The following is a 14,679-nucleotide window of genomic DNA, read 5'->3' on the forward strand; positions in this document are numbered from 1 at the left end:
AAATCTCACAGTATAGGATGTTAAATAACTGATAAAAAAGTCATATTCTGGTATGTCAAAAATAGTCATAGTATAGTAAGTTGAAAAAGTGACAAAAAGTAATTATACTATGTTGAAAAAAGTGATAAAAAAAGTCATTGTATAGTATGTAAAAAAAAATCATAGTATAGTATGTCAAGAAGTGATGAAAAGTTAGGTATGTTTAAAAAAGTCATAGTATAGTATGTCGAAAAAAGTTATAGTATAGAATATAAAAAATAGTAATGGAATAGTATGTTGAAAAAAGTGATGAAAAAATCATAGTATAGTATGTCAAAAAAGTCATTAAACGTCATAGTATAATATTTATAAAATAGTCATAGTATAGTATCTCGTAACAAAACTGATTAAAAAGGCATAGAATAGTAGTCGATAAAAGTAATAAAAAGGCATAGTATAGTATGTCAAAAAAAATTATAAAAAGACATAGTATAGTATGTCAAAAAAGTAATAAAAAGTCATAGTATAGTATGTCGAAATGAGTGATAAAAAAGTCATAGTATAGTATGTCGAAATGAGGGGAGTATAGTATGTCATAAAAGTCATAGCATAGTATGTGGAAAAAAATTAATTGAAAAGTAATTTTTAGCATGTCGAAAAAGTGATAAAAAAGTAATAGTATAGAATTTCGAAAAATTTCATAGTAAAGGATGTTAAATAACTGATAAAAAAGTCATATTCTGGTATGTCAAAATAGTATAGTAGGTTGAAAAAGTGACAAAAAGTAATTAATAGTATGTCAAAAAAGTGATTAAAAAAAGTCATAGTAGAGTGTGTCGTGAAGTGAAGTACATTATATCTAAAAAAAGTCACAGTATGGTAGGCCGTGAAAGTGATGAAAATGTAGAGTATGGTGAAAAAGTCACACTATTGTACATTGATTTAAGTCATAGTATGGTATGTCAAAAAAGTCATAGTGTAGTACATCAAAAAAATGTAAGAAGTCATAGTATAGTACGTTGAAAAAAGTGAACAAAAGTCATAAAATGTCATTGTATAGAATATCAAAATTTGTTGTAGTATAGTGTGTGGAAAAAAACTATAAAAAATGTTGTTGTGTAGTATGTCAAAAAAAGTCATAAATAAGTCATAGTATAGTATGTCAAAAAAGTCATAAAAAAGTCATAGACGGTATAAATAGCATAGAATTTCTAAAATAGTCATAAAAAGTAGTATAGCATTCAAAATACGTGATAAAAAGTCATAGTATAGTATGTCGAAAAAGTGATAAAAATGTAATTTTCTGGTATATCAAAATAAAAATCATAGTATAGTATGTCAACAAAAGTCATAGTATAGTGTGTTGAAATAAGTGATGAAAATGTCATTGACATGTGTAGAAAAAGTCATACTACATTATCAATAAAGTACGCTGAGTCTGATTTCTTCAGTATGTAGTTCCAATAAAAACCTGCAGAGGGCCACATGTTTTTATTGTATTTTGTTAATGTAATTGTTCATTAAACATCTCCGTGGAGCCCCGTGGAGCCCCGTGAAGCACATCGTTTGGGACGGAGTTTCAAAGAAAAACCCTACCTCAAAGTCCAGTTAGCAGCTGTTCTGGAGGAAGATGTTCTCTGTGATCATTTTTGAGACTTTAATTGTGCTGCTTCTTCAAAATAATTTACTTTTGAATTATAATAAAATACACACTCAGTGATAATTTGATTTTTACTTTTTCTATTACTTTTTTAAAGATGTAATAATTTGACTTGCTCACTAGATGGAACTGTTTAGCTGAACATGATGGAGTAGACTGTTGCTCCGTTTATGTTTTCTCAGTATTACAGAAGAAGATATCCAGGGTTGCACTAAACAAAGGTGAAGTTTGCAAATTACACACTGCCTACCTCTCCCAACGTCTTGATTTACACACACTAAAGAAAGTGTTGTATACTGTAATGAATGGCGAGCAGCATGTGGTGAGTGCTGACTCTCAGACCCACACACAAGGAAGAAAGGAACCCCACTTTTTCCATACAATGCCAGGAAAAAGTTCTTTAATCATGTCTAGTCAAAATGAAAATGCACACTTTACTGCAGTGTGTTTGTCCATGTTTTGGGACAACTAATGAATGCGTCCTCAGACAGGCATATCAGTCTACTTTGACAGGAAGGAAGTAACATTTAGGACACAGTTTCAAACCTACTGTGAAATGTCACTTTTGAAATGAGTATTCGGAGATACATATTTACACATTGACTTAGCTTCGTATAAAACTTTTTAAAACAGCAGTTATAAAATGTTTAAGGGGGAAAAAAGACCACAGAAGAAGTGGACAGCCATGCTAGAGGCCCTGTGAGGCTGCACTGCTAGTTAGCGAGAGGCTAACATCAGCAGCTAACATACTCACATAGACAATGTGTAGAAGGTATGTTAAAGATCTGAGTTTTGCATGTTACAATGTTGACATTTGTAGTAGTAAAGACATCACAGTGGACACTAATGGGAATGTCATTAGGGAAAGTTTTGCAAAGATTTATTTATTATTTTATCAAAAGATGATACAATGAATCCTTTCGGGGAAGCTGAATATGTGTAACAAATTTCATAGCAATCCACAGAATAGATTTTTCACAGCACTGGCATTAAGGACCACAAAATAGAAACCAAAAATGAAATATTAAAAATAGAGTCAGAGAACAACATATTTTAGTAGGTGAGGTTGATAAAGTTGCTCTTATGTCTTTATAATCTTATTCCCGGATGCAGGTGTTGGTTTTTGAACATGAGGCGGCTGGTCAACGTTTGGCTGTTGTTGAGCATTGGGGACTCAATAGAGGAACTAGTAACTCTGCGTGTCACGTAGTCCTGTAGATTGTACACTATGTGCAGCCTGGTGTGATCCAGTCAGCAGTTAACCCATTTCAACCAACAGCACATGAGTAAAAATAACAGCTCAGCGTTACATTCTGCAGCATTTCAATCTGATTTTCCTACACGTGTAAAACACAAAGTGCACTCTTTTCTCTGGAAGCTGCTCCAGAGATGAGTGAACATGATTGTTTTCTTGTGAGGCACTTGGTTATTTTTTACTCAGTTCCTCAGGGAACCCAAGGCTAGGGTTAGAAATTGCATTTAGTCTGATTCAGGTTTTATAGCATGCCTTACAATTACCCAAAACAACAGTTATTTCCCCCCCTGTGGGAACTCAATGCAAAACTAGACATTGATTTGCATCACAAACACATACAATAATAATATCTAACTGACAGGTTTCTGTTCCTTTTCCCAGAAGAAAAAAACAAGCTTTAAAGACCTTAAAACACTGCATTTAATGGCTTATAAAGCCCCTGCAACCTGTTTTGCTGCACAGACGTAATCTTGCCTCAGTTAACAGTCTGTCTGTCTGCTTGTCTGTCCGTACATCCCCCCACACCCATCCTGTTGAGAGGGCTCTCTTTTGACAGCCTTCTCCCATAAAGGAGGCCCTGTCTGGGCTTTGAGAGGCTGTAATAGCCCCCTAGATGACAGATGGATAGATGGATGGATGATGAGGTAAAGGCATAGGAGGCTCTGAATAAGTTGTACAAGGCATACCCTTTTTTGTGAATACTCACACTCTTGTCTTGGTCAGTCATGGGGGAACAAAAAACCAAAGTCAAAGTCAGGCAGGAACACTTGGGCTGTGAGAGACAGGAGCAATTACTGTCTAAAAGAGAGAGAGAGAGAGAGGCAGACAGGATGAGAGGAGCAGGACAAAGAAGAATAAAGGAGAAGAAGGAAAACCAGAGGGACTTCTGACACTTCTGGATGTGAGCAGCAACACACCAAAAAAACAAAAAAAACAAAAAACGGAAGCATACAAAAAACACAAAACAAATCTCTTCTCGTCTCCCCTTCTCGTCTAGAAGAAATAAGATCATCGGTGGCATCTATTCCATGCCTGCAGTAGGTGTCATTCTTGTTTTTCTTCAAACTACAGCAGTACAGTGACCCCCAGAGAAGCTAGTGTGCTGAACCTGAAACAGAAGATTTACCAAAACTGGGACTGCCCGTCTCCACAGCTCAACCCAGAGAAAGGCTCCTCGATTATAAATGTTTTCCTTAACACTTAAAGATGTTTTCCACAAAATATGAGTATCCAAAAATAAGTAAACTTAGAGAAAGAAATAATACATATATAGACATAGAAATAAATGACTATAACAGGAAGTAGGACTTCAGTGTCTGCATCATAACAAGCAATGATAATATACAACGAGGTGTCCTATAATAATAGACGAGGAAGATGAAGAGAACGTTTCCATCTTTGTGTCTATTTCATCCAAATGTTCCAATCGGGTTTGTTTGAAGGGATTTTAAATTGGATAATAATTAATGCCTTATAAAGTGATTGTGGATTGTCAGGCTTTATCTATTTTTTCCTTCTTCTTTTGGTTAGGTCAAGTTTGCATCAGTTTGTCTTTCACGTATAGTAGCAGAGGGTGGACAATTCAAACACCAATAGTCTCCTTGCATGTTTTCCAGGTCTTAAAACCATAGAAATAAACAGACTGAGCTTGGTGTGTCCTGTGCTTGTAGTTCATTCATCACTGTGACAATAAATATACTAAAGACCAGCCTGATGCCTATTTATCTTCATACTTGTGTATTGAATTTCCTCCAAGACATAAATGACGACCAAAAATAGACACACCAAGGAAGGCCAAATTTTGAGCCAGAACCTTGTGTGTCTGATTCTACACTGTTAAATATTTTTCCTGACTACACGGTAATTTCTCTACTGTGCGACAGAAATTTGCGTGGTTATGACACAATCATTAGTCTATTTTTACAAAACAGCTGCTACAAGGCCATCACATAAAATACAAAGTAATGGAGCTTTTATTATATTGTTGTGTTTCTTCAGAAATAAAGAATGGACAAACAGAGTCTTTAAACGCGTCAGATGTAAAGTTATATGTTGTCAGAGTGATGCCAAAATGAATGGCAGTCAATGGAATGCTAACAAAAGGTGATGGCTTGTTAGCCTAAGAATCACCCCAGAGGAAGTACGCTTTCCGGATGCTCACTGACCCCCTTGGTCTTTACGCCGCAATGGGCCCGTTTATTATCTGAATAGGAACAGAGTATGTACTGGTCAGTCATACATTTGGCTCACAGTAGCTTTCAAGCAGCACACTTGGGCATATCTCTCATTACTGGCAATGAATGCACAACAGCCATTCAAAAATGACAACAAATACAATAATGTGAAAATATATACCTGAATAGGAACAGAGCGTGTACTTTTCAGTCACACAGTTGGCTCACAGTAGCTTACATGCAGCACACTGCAAAAAAGTAGCATTCTATTTTAGCACAGAGGCTAGCTAAAAGTCGTTATGCTGCTTTTAACATTCTGGCACTTGAAAAGGTACAACAATCCACTTGTAACTCATTTTGTTAATATGTCAATAAATCATACAATGACCATACGGACATAAACATCCAATATTTGTACTCCGTGCTGCACTTTGGGCACGACACTCGTAACTGGTAATGATGACACAACAGCCAGTGGCATTTAACTACTGCAGAGAGAGGGCACGTAAATAATTCTACATTGATATTAAATAACAATAATGGCAAGTGGAATGGCATAATATTTAAACCCTGTTACACTGGCACAGCATCAAACAAGCACAGTGGCCTTGGTTCACTTTACTTTTATATTCCGCGTGCACTCATGTAGATTAATGGATCTGTTGTATTATCTTAATGAAATCCTGCCAACCAGTCAAAAACAAGTATTTGTTATAACGCTAAAAAGAGCAAACCATTACATTTGTGCTGTTTTGTTGCTTATTTTCCCATTTCTGTTAACAGTTGATATAAATTGAATTCATTTCCAAGTCTTTGGCAACAAACGTTGTTGTTGCAGCTTTAATGATTCAATTCTGGCTTTGTGGTGTGTCAATGAAGCTGGTCTGTGGTGCTAGATTGGCTCTCAAGTTGTCCCTCTCTTTCTCTCTCACACACACACGCAGTCACCTCAAATACTAATTCAGAAATATCCCAGAAGTGATGTCTTTGGCAGTGATACACGGGAGAACCTTTGAGTCTGTCACTGAGGGGTTTATTCCCTAAAATGGCGCTGGTTGAGTTTGTATGTAAAATAACACTGTTTTGGTGCATGTTCTTAGAGGAACCACACAGCACACGGCTAGTGTTACTCGCCTTTTCGTTGATTTTTTTTAGACTTCTACTGTCAGGCAGTGTCATAGTATCATGGTCTGACATTTCTTTTTGTGTAAAAAATGTTGTGGATGCCTCGAGAATGTAAAGACCTAAACAGAGGGTTGCACACACACAGACAGACAGACACACACACACACAGACACACACACACACACACACACACACACACACACACACACAGATCAATAAACCTGATAAGAACTCCATCCGGCCAGCGGACATTGACTAATGCTCTGACTGAGAGAGAGAGAAAGAGAGAGAGAGAGAGAGAGAAAGTTTTGAGTCATGGTGGTAGCTGTAGTGAGCACAAATCAAGTAAACTCAAAAGAAATATGAAAGCAAATCAAGGAGAGCTGCCATTTTTACCGTTTTCCACATTCCACAACAGTTGCTACATTGATATCATGTGACCTGTAGATAATCCTTCATGACTTTATCTAGGCTAAAACTGTCACTACTGAACTCACACTAAACAAATATAGTAATTTTCATTAAATTACCCTTGTCCTTATACTGTGACATCTTGTAGAGATGTACCAGTCACTACAAATGTCTTCTCTCTCGCTCCATTTTCAGTGGATGACGTTCAAAAAGCACTAAAAGGACTGATTCCTGAAAAACCCTGTCTAGTGAGAAAGTTGAGACTAAAATTGGGTTTTTACTTAAAAAATAAGCTGTGCTTTTCTTTTAATGTAAAAAAACGGTTAGTGGCATCAACTTTTTTAACTGTGCTGGATTATGGTGATATACTATATACGCATTCATCTGCTCAACGCCTTCAGATGATTGACACAGCCTATTATGCATTGTTGAGATTTATTACTAATTGTAAAGTTCGCACCCATCACTGTGAGCTGTATTCTCGTGTAGGGTGGTCTGCCTTGGCTACACGGAGGCTTTGTCATTGGTATACATTTATATATAAGGCTATTCTTGGTGCGCTTCCATCTTATTTATGATCACTTCTTATGAAAAAAAATACTGGTCATTACTCTCTCCGTTGTCAGGCTGTTGTCTTGTTTTCTGTCCCACGTGTCAGTGCTGAGCTGGGTAAAAAGGCCTTTGCTTACTCTGCTCCCTTTACATGGAACTTGAAACTTAGTAAATTGGTTCCTTTGAGTATTTTTAAGGTGAAAATGAGAAGCTTTGAGTTGGACTCCCTCACATGTCAATGTTTTAATTGAGATTTCATTGTAAGTGCATATTTGGTTTTCATGTGTGTGTCTTTGTGCGTATGTAATGATGTGATGTAATGTTGATGCCTCTCTTGGCCAGGTTTCCCTTGCAAAAGAGATTTTTAATCTCAATGGGTATTACCTGGTTAAATAAAGGATAAATAAAAAATAAAAAAAATTAAACTGATTAAACCTGGGACGAACAAGTCCTTGAGTAGAGACCAGTTATTGAAAACTGAAATCTCAGACATCTGTGATTTTGAAGCCCCAAAAGCATCAGCAGACACATGATTCATCAAAGATTCATGAAACCTGTGGAGGGACAGTCTAGAGGGCCACTTTGGTTTTCCAGTGTCAGTTGTACGTCTGTAATGTTTTCAAATGCCAGAAAACATGAAAGCATAAGGAGCTGATTGCAGCAGCTGTGATAAAACTCAAATTTATGTGGAGATATGCACATCACTTAATCAAAACTGGCTGCAACACAAAATCTACTTTTTTATGTAGATTGGTTGTTACTTAATATTTACACACCTACTAACTAACCAGATGGAACTGTTATGAGATGCGGTAATAAAACTGTATGTTCCACAGCTCAATATACATGCAACATGACAAATAAAGAAGACCTTTCAAAGGGTGAAATGTTCTCAGCATTGTTTTTCCTTAGATCAAATGTTCAACGTTCCCCTAGCTTAATATCTCAAAATCACCTACAGCTCATAACCCACTGATGTTGGACTCCTAGAAAGCCAAATTTGCAGAAAGACAGTTTTCTTGACTTCAGACAGTTCAAAGGGCCACAGGTCTGATTTGAAGCCCACATCGCTGCAAGACTCCTCCAACATGGGGGGAACGGTACTACTGGGTGAGGGTCCCCCATGTTCCCATCTTCTCATCAGTTTGACATTCAGCTCTTTATGTATTGAGGTGGGGTGGGGATGGGGGGGCTATAATTCTGTCTGCCTCATCAAATAATAGAATGTATTAAGTATTGCACAGATATGACATCCTCACACTCTCAGTATGGGGCCTATTTCTTACAATTGCAAAGAACATCTAATTATTTGTTTTCACGGCGCTTTGAAAACGACTCCTCAAAGACGTGATTTACTTCGTATGCTCTGAAGGCGGTTTGTCTGATTGGTGTGCTGATTTTCCTTTCAGATTTCTCTCTGCTGGGTACTCACATGAATATCATTATGATAAAAATAACAACATATTGTGGAGCATAGATGAGAAGGTACTTACGCCTCATAAGGTATTTTACAGGACCAGCCGATTGGGGTCTTAAAAAGCAGCTGGGTTGAAAGTCGTCAGGTCTGTTGCACCATTCTTCTCTGTAGTGAAATAACCAACCAACTTTAAGAGGAGACAGTGAGGTCCTTTTTATTGTAGATATCACCATAGAACTACCCCTGTTGATAACTAATATTAAGAAAATTATTTTTTTGTAGTACAAGTTTTCTGGAATTGTATGTTTAAATGTACAAATGGGGCATTATCTAGTTCAATATGAACTAGTTTGCAGAACAGAAATCTGACCTTTAGATAAAGTCTGCTTCAAAATTCTTATTTCATTTTGTTGACATATCAGAGTCAAAGGTTTTAACAAAGGGGATTTTTGATTTCTCTTTTAATCCCTCCATAAATCAGAAAATGCTGTCATACAGCCATAAAAACAACAATTTTTGCTATGTTTTAAGGAATAAAATGTTGTATAAATCAGACACCCTCGGTGAAAACCTTTAGAATTTAAATATGAATGTAACTGGAAAGTTTGGTGTGTACGTGCTACTAAAGTAGAGATTTATGGCTTTATAGATATGGATTGTAAAATTCTATACATCTTGCAAGACACTCCAGGTGATAGGGTAAAAAGAAAGGGTTTTAACTTTTAACTAATATAGCACCATGATGCTTCCCCAGTTGATTATTATATTTTGTAATAAATGTTGTTCCGAAACTTTGTTAAAGAAATACAAATTAACTAAATATTCAAACGAGGCATTATCTAATGCTAAATATTGATAAATTAGGACAAATCTACAGGCAGGGGAGATTGAGGCCGACATTAAGCTCCCGGACACAAACTGTTAGAAGGCTGCGGTCCATCAGGACCTGCCTCCACAGCGCTGCGAAAGAGGGTCTGGTGAGTCCACACAGCCTTCTGGGATGAAAAAACTCTCGTCTGAAGATTGGACAGACAGTCTAAATAGCGGTCTGGATTTAACCTGCAGAGATCTGAGGAGCAGTTAACCAAAGTCCTCAGAAATCCACCGGAGTTTAAAATGCCAACACAAAGAAAGCGGGAGGTAACAGACATCCAGCCAAAAAAAGGGACATTGTGACGAATTTCAGGCAACGGAGCAATCCTGGAAGTGGGACATTGTGGATATTGACTAGTTTCTTCCCAACCTCAGCTAGTCTCATCAAAAAGGTCCCGATGATTGGTTTTGTTGTGTTTGGACAACTCTGAGTTTCACTTCTGAAACTGTTGAACTCTGTTTACTGCAAAACTTTGAAAATGATGTTTATTTTTCTGGAAACTTTCCACAAATTAGCCAAGAAACTCATATTGGGACATAGTAAAGAAAGTTGTTTAAACAACATTAGGCTGTATCGACTTCATACAGTCCATCGTAACTGTCCCCCACAGTTGATGAAATTGTTATGCATAGAAGCCTAGATTCCTTTGTAGAGAATGCATGAATGCACCAAGTTTGAATTATTCAACAGTGACAAGACAGTGTGTCTTAGCTGATTGGCTGTTTACACAACTGATGTGGAAGTGGGGTGAATAACAGCCTCATCCTGCTGTCGTCTCATTTCTGGGATTGTTCCTCCGTCGTGTTACTGCCTGGCTTCAGCTCATCTCGACACAGCGACAAACACGAGGCCGGCGACACTCCGAGACGCCAAGAGGAAGACCACGATTTCCATGAATTAGGACAAACACAGATTAATTAAACATCAGAGCAGCTTCCACTCTTTAGTTCCCACCACCGACGCTTCTCTGCACTTCTCTCTCAAAACAGACTATTAAACAGAGGGAGGACACACACGGGGGCCTGTCTGTGCTGACGTCTGACACAGATTCAGAAGGAAAACAAACTGACAAGGACACCGGCTCTGTCAAAACAGGACGTTTGCCGGCAGTGCTGAGTGGGAGGTCGGCTTCCGCTTTCGCGGGACCGCGACTAGGAAATGCTTCAAAAACAGGATATGCACAGAATAAATGAAAAGAGGAATTTCTACGCAGAGATAAAAAGCCACAATAATCGTTAAAAAGACACAAGTCACACAAAACAAGGAGGTCATGATTTGGTCTATTTCAGATTTTTTTTTCTTTTTTTAGAAGATTACAGTCAGAACAAGAGTTATTACATCCCCGAAAAAATCACATGAAAAATTAAAAGATTTAATTTGCAGCAGTTATATAAATCGATAAAAAAGTCCCAGGTTTGCTTTAGCGGTCCATTTGTGCCTTGGTTTTTTAGAAAGCCTTCATGTGCAGCCTTCAACTTTCTTCACTCATCATAATTGCTGAAATGATGTCAACTGGCTTCACAAAGACACAAACAAAACATTCAACACCATAAAAAAATTGAAAGCAAGACCACTTTTTTTCCTTTTATCATATTAATTGAGGCAACTAAATAACAGATGACTAGATTCTAAGAGTGAAAATCACAATAAATCACTTTCCTTCATTTGTTAGAGCAAGACCCAATTTGCATATTCACAGATATTGTAAAAAAGAAAAGAAGCAATAGAATATTTCCATAAAATGTACACCACTGTTCCTTCATCAGAAAATACAATATAAATCTACTTTAGTGGTTTTAAAGGATGCATGATAACTGGATCCATCTGCTCAGTTTGTCTTACAAAATGCACTCAGCTTCCTTTCTTTACACTTTTGCTAAAAGGAAAAGAAACGAGACATTTCAGACAGTCCGACGCCTTCTAAGCAACCATTCATCTCATCTTATTGCTTTTACCCTCTGACTAAATACAAGCAGCTGTTGTCAGTCTGATGTGTGTTTGGTTTTGTTCAGTTCAGTCCAAACCTCAGTGATACCTGGATTATCCATGTGTGTGATTATCTCTGTGCTGAGTGACAGACTTTCTCATCACTCCAAGCCTGAAACAACCCTCAGAGTCACTTAAAATATACATCGGATTTAGACGAGACACAAGATACAAAAGTATGTTATTGCGCGATGGGGGTCAAACAAGAACGGCACATTTCTGCCCGAGTTTGAACAATTTTGGTTATTTCCAGTGAGAGATTTCTGTATTTGTGTTTCTCGCGGGTTTAAAGTGAGCTCAGTTAACAAACAAAGGCGGTAACGTTTCTGTGCACCAATCAGAAATTTGCAATTTATATAATTTCACAGCAATTTAAATCAAAATGTGGCGACAATCTATTAAAAAAAAAAAAAATCTTTTTTCATCTGATATACTGTCAGTCAAATGTGATCAAACCACAGCCACAGAGTGAGTGTTAACCCTTAGGTTTGATTGTTGGTTGTCATTAACATTAAATGTTAAAGAAAGACAACCAGGTTTTTAAGTTCAATTACTAATATGTAAATGGGTGATTGACTAAGAATCTGGTCTATGATTTGGTGATTAGTATTAGATAACCTAGTTTTTTATTTATTAACATTATTACACTCCGCCCCGTTAATAAACGGTCAGTTTGCCCAAATTTCAAAAACCTTTTCCCACTATCTGTGGGAATCTGTTATCTAGCAATGCAGATTGTTTTTCTTTGAAATATCACTGCTGATGCATCTGCCCCCCCCCCCCCACCCAATACATATACATTGCAGACACATTGTGTTTGTGCTCATCAAAGCATTAAAACATGTAATTTGGAAAATTCAACAGCAGCATGGGTTCCCACAACCAGGCACTCTAATCCACACAGCTACTGCAAACTTTAAGCTGAATATAAAATAAACAGTAAGAACTGTCCAGAGAAAGGTGTGAGGATTGCCTGATAAAACCAATTGAGAAAACATATATTTTTTGTAATTTGGTTGGGCTTGTGGGGAGATGTCAGCAGTTTTGTTTCCGCTTTAACATAAATAGGGACACTTGCAGTATGTAAGACAAAGTTATGAAGACAGAAGACGGACTGTGTGAGACAAGGCTTCCTTTCTCTAAGAGAGACCAGCTCCACATTCCTCTTATTCTGCTGTGCACGACCTGACCGCAGCTACAGCTGTCTTCTGGGAATTTCTTGGCTCTTTTTTTGAAATCAGGAAATCCCTGCAAGGACACAGTGGCCACTTACAGGGGAGCTCACAGAAAAATGGCTTATTTTTAGGGTCAGGATTTGGCTTCTGTATGCTTGCTTTCCATGTGTGTCTGAAGTGAACGTTCATTCAGTTGCACAGATGCTCAGATAATAGTGTGAAAGTAAAAATACAGATTTAATCTTTGATTGTACTGAAAACAACCAGGGCTGCTTTATCATGCTCTCCCTACAGCGATACATTGATGAAGTTGCTGAACACATCGGACTCAGTCTCTTTGTCCAGTGAGTCAGAAAATTCTGGAAAGTTTAAAACAAGGATATGAAAGTCCTTTAAGATGTTTTGAAATGCCTTGACTTTGGTTTTTCAATAATATAAGAAGTGAAAATAAAGGAGAAAAAAAATACATGTCGCTAAAAAGAAGAAAAAAGAGAACTGTCTCTGTCTTTGGTTTGTCACTTAATGATCTGCTGGAATAAAATACACCTCTTTCAACTCTCTGTTGACAGCTCATTATCTTCTCTGTCTTCTTTTGCTCAAAAACAACTTTTCACCAGCCCGCCCTCCACGTGCCGCCCGTCCGCCCATCCATTCTTTCATTGTGACTCCCTGTCAGGTTTTGGGGGGTGTCTACTTTCAGTTCTGATAGACAGTTGTCGGCGGAGTTGAAGCCTAAAAGCCATTCATAAAAATTACCTGAATCTGGTTTCACTAACTGTTCTAATTTAGTTTCTACTAATATGTGCTCATTAATGATGAGCTCATTTTTTACTGCTGCCAAAAACAATACCTTGAGTAAAAGCTATAGTGGGTAGTTTCTGTGTCGCCCATGAGGAATTCTAAGTAATGACAACTACACTGTCGGAGCATCCACATGATACAAGTCTTCTGTAATCGTGCCCCCGTCAGAAGCCAAGGAGGAGACAGAGAATTAAAAAAATATGATGGACTCTTTTTAGCAACTCATTTGGCTTTGGCTGGAATGTAATGGATGTTCATTAATATAAATAAGTTATGCACTAAAGCCTTAATAAATAATTTCTGATTGGATTGATGGATTTTGCGTCCTGGCACTCTGTTTCTTTCTGCCAGAAAGCACTATTTAACTACAAAGCACCAAAAAAGAATCTTCATAATCTGTTTTACACCTGGATTTTCATAGTATTTATAGATCCTTTTTTATTCCATTTATTGTTAAAGATTCAAAATAATTGAGCGGGAAAGACCAGATTTCTTCAAAAAAAAAAAAAAATCTAAAAACTCCTGAACCCAAAATGTGTCATAAAGGATGAAATATGAATGGATCTACTACGGCAAAGAAACTGCTGCGAGACATTTCTTACAGACTGAACTGAAAGTGAACCCCCCCCCCCCCTTCCATCTCTAACACATCCTTAGTCCTTCATCCTCTCTCTCGTGTTTCCTTCTGACTCTGCATTCACTTTTCAAGAAATTTCCATGCCTAAATTACTATTACATTAATGAAAATTCTTAAATATTCTAATTATATTTATGTGAACTACATTGCTTTAAAACTCATATTAGTTGCAGTTTGTAATTGGTTTTATTGTAGCAGCTCTTGTAGAATAGTGTGACCATCATGAAATAAATATCCCTCTAAACGGTTTTAAAGATGTCAAAAAGGGTTCCTGAACTCGCTGGCATGACAACATAATAACTTAATGCTGGCAAGTACAACCCATGCATTCTTTCAAAGATGTTTATAGTAATACATGTTTCACTTTTCAGGAAGACAATATGTCTGTATGAAGTTGTTTTTACATGTGTAGCCCATTTAAAGAGATACTTCATGACATTACTTACATTCATCTGGTATTATTGCATTCCTAAAGCAGACTTGACATTAAAATATTGGAAGAGCTGTAACAAGATAAGTACATTGTGATAAAATAATCATAACAAACCCTCACCTCCAACGTATTTTCTCTTTTTCCTCATCTGGTGCGGGTCAGCTTTGTGTTCATATCCTCAGGAACAAGCTCATATTGTC

At 37.1% G+C, this 14,679-nt stretch overlaps 1 long non-coding RNA gene across 1 annotated transcript in view; it reads left to right on the plus strand.

Annotated features, from left to right (window-relative positions):
• The window catches only part of LOC117950413, a 25,687-nt gene extending 12,128 nt beyond the window's left edge, over nt 1-13,559 (plus strand). The window contains exons 2-3 of the long non-coding RNA XR_004657885.1: nt 197-200; nt 13,465-13,559. This is a non-coding gene — a long non-coding RNA (uncharacterized LOC117950413). The remainder of the gene's footprint in view (nt 1-196; nt 201-13,464) is intronic.
• The last annotated feature ends 1,120 nt before the right edge of the window (nt 13,560-14,679 follow it).

The sequence above is a fragment of the Etheostoma cragini genome, chromosome 9, assembly GCF_013103735.1.
Source record: "Etheostoma cragini isolate CJK2018 chromosome 9, CSU_Ecrag_1.0, whole genome shotgun sequence".
In the NCBI taxonomy this organism is placed as follows: domain Eukaryota; kingdom Metazoa; phylum Chordata; class Actinopteri; order Perciformes; family Percidae; genus Etheostoma; species Etheostoma cragini.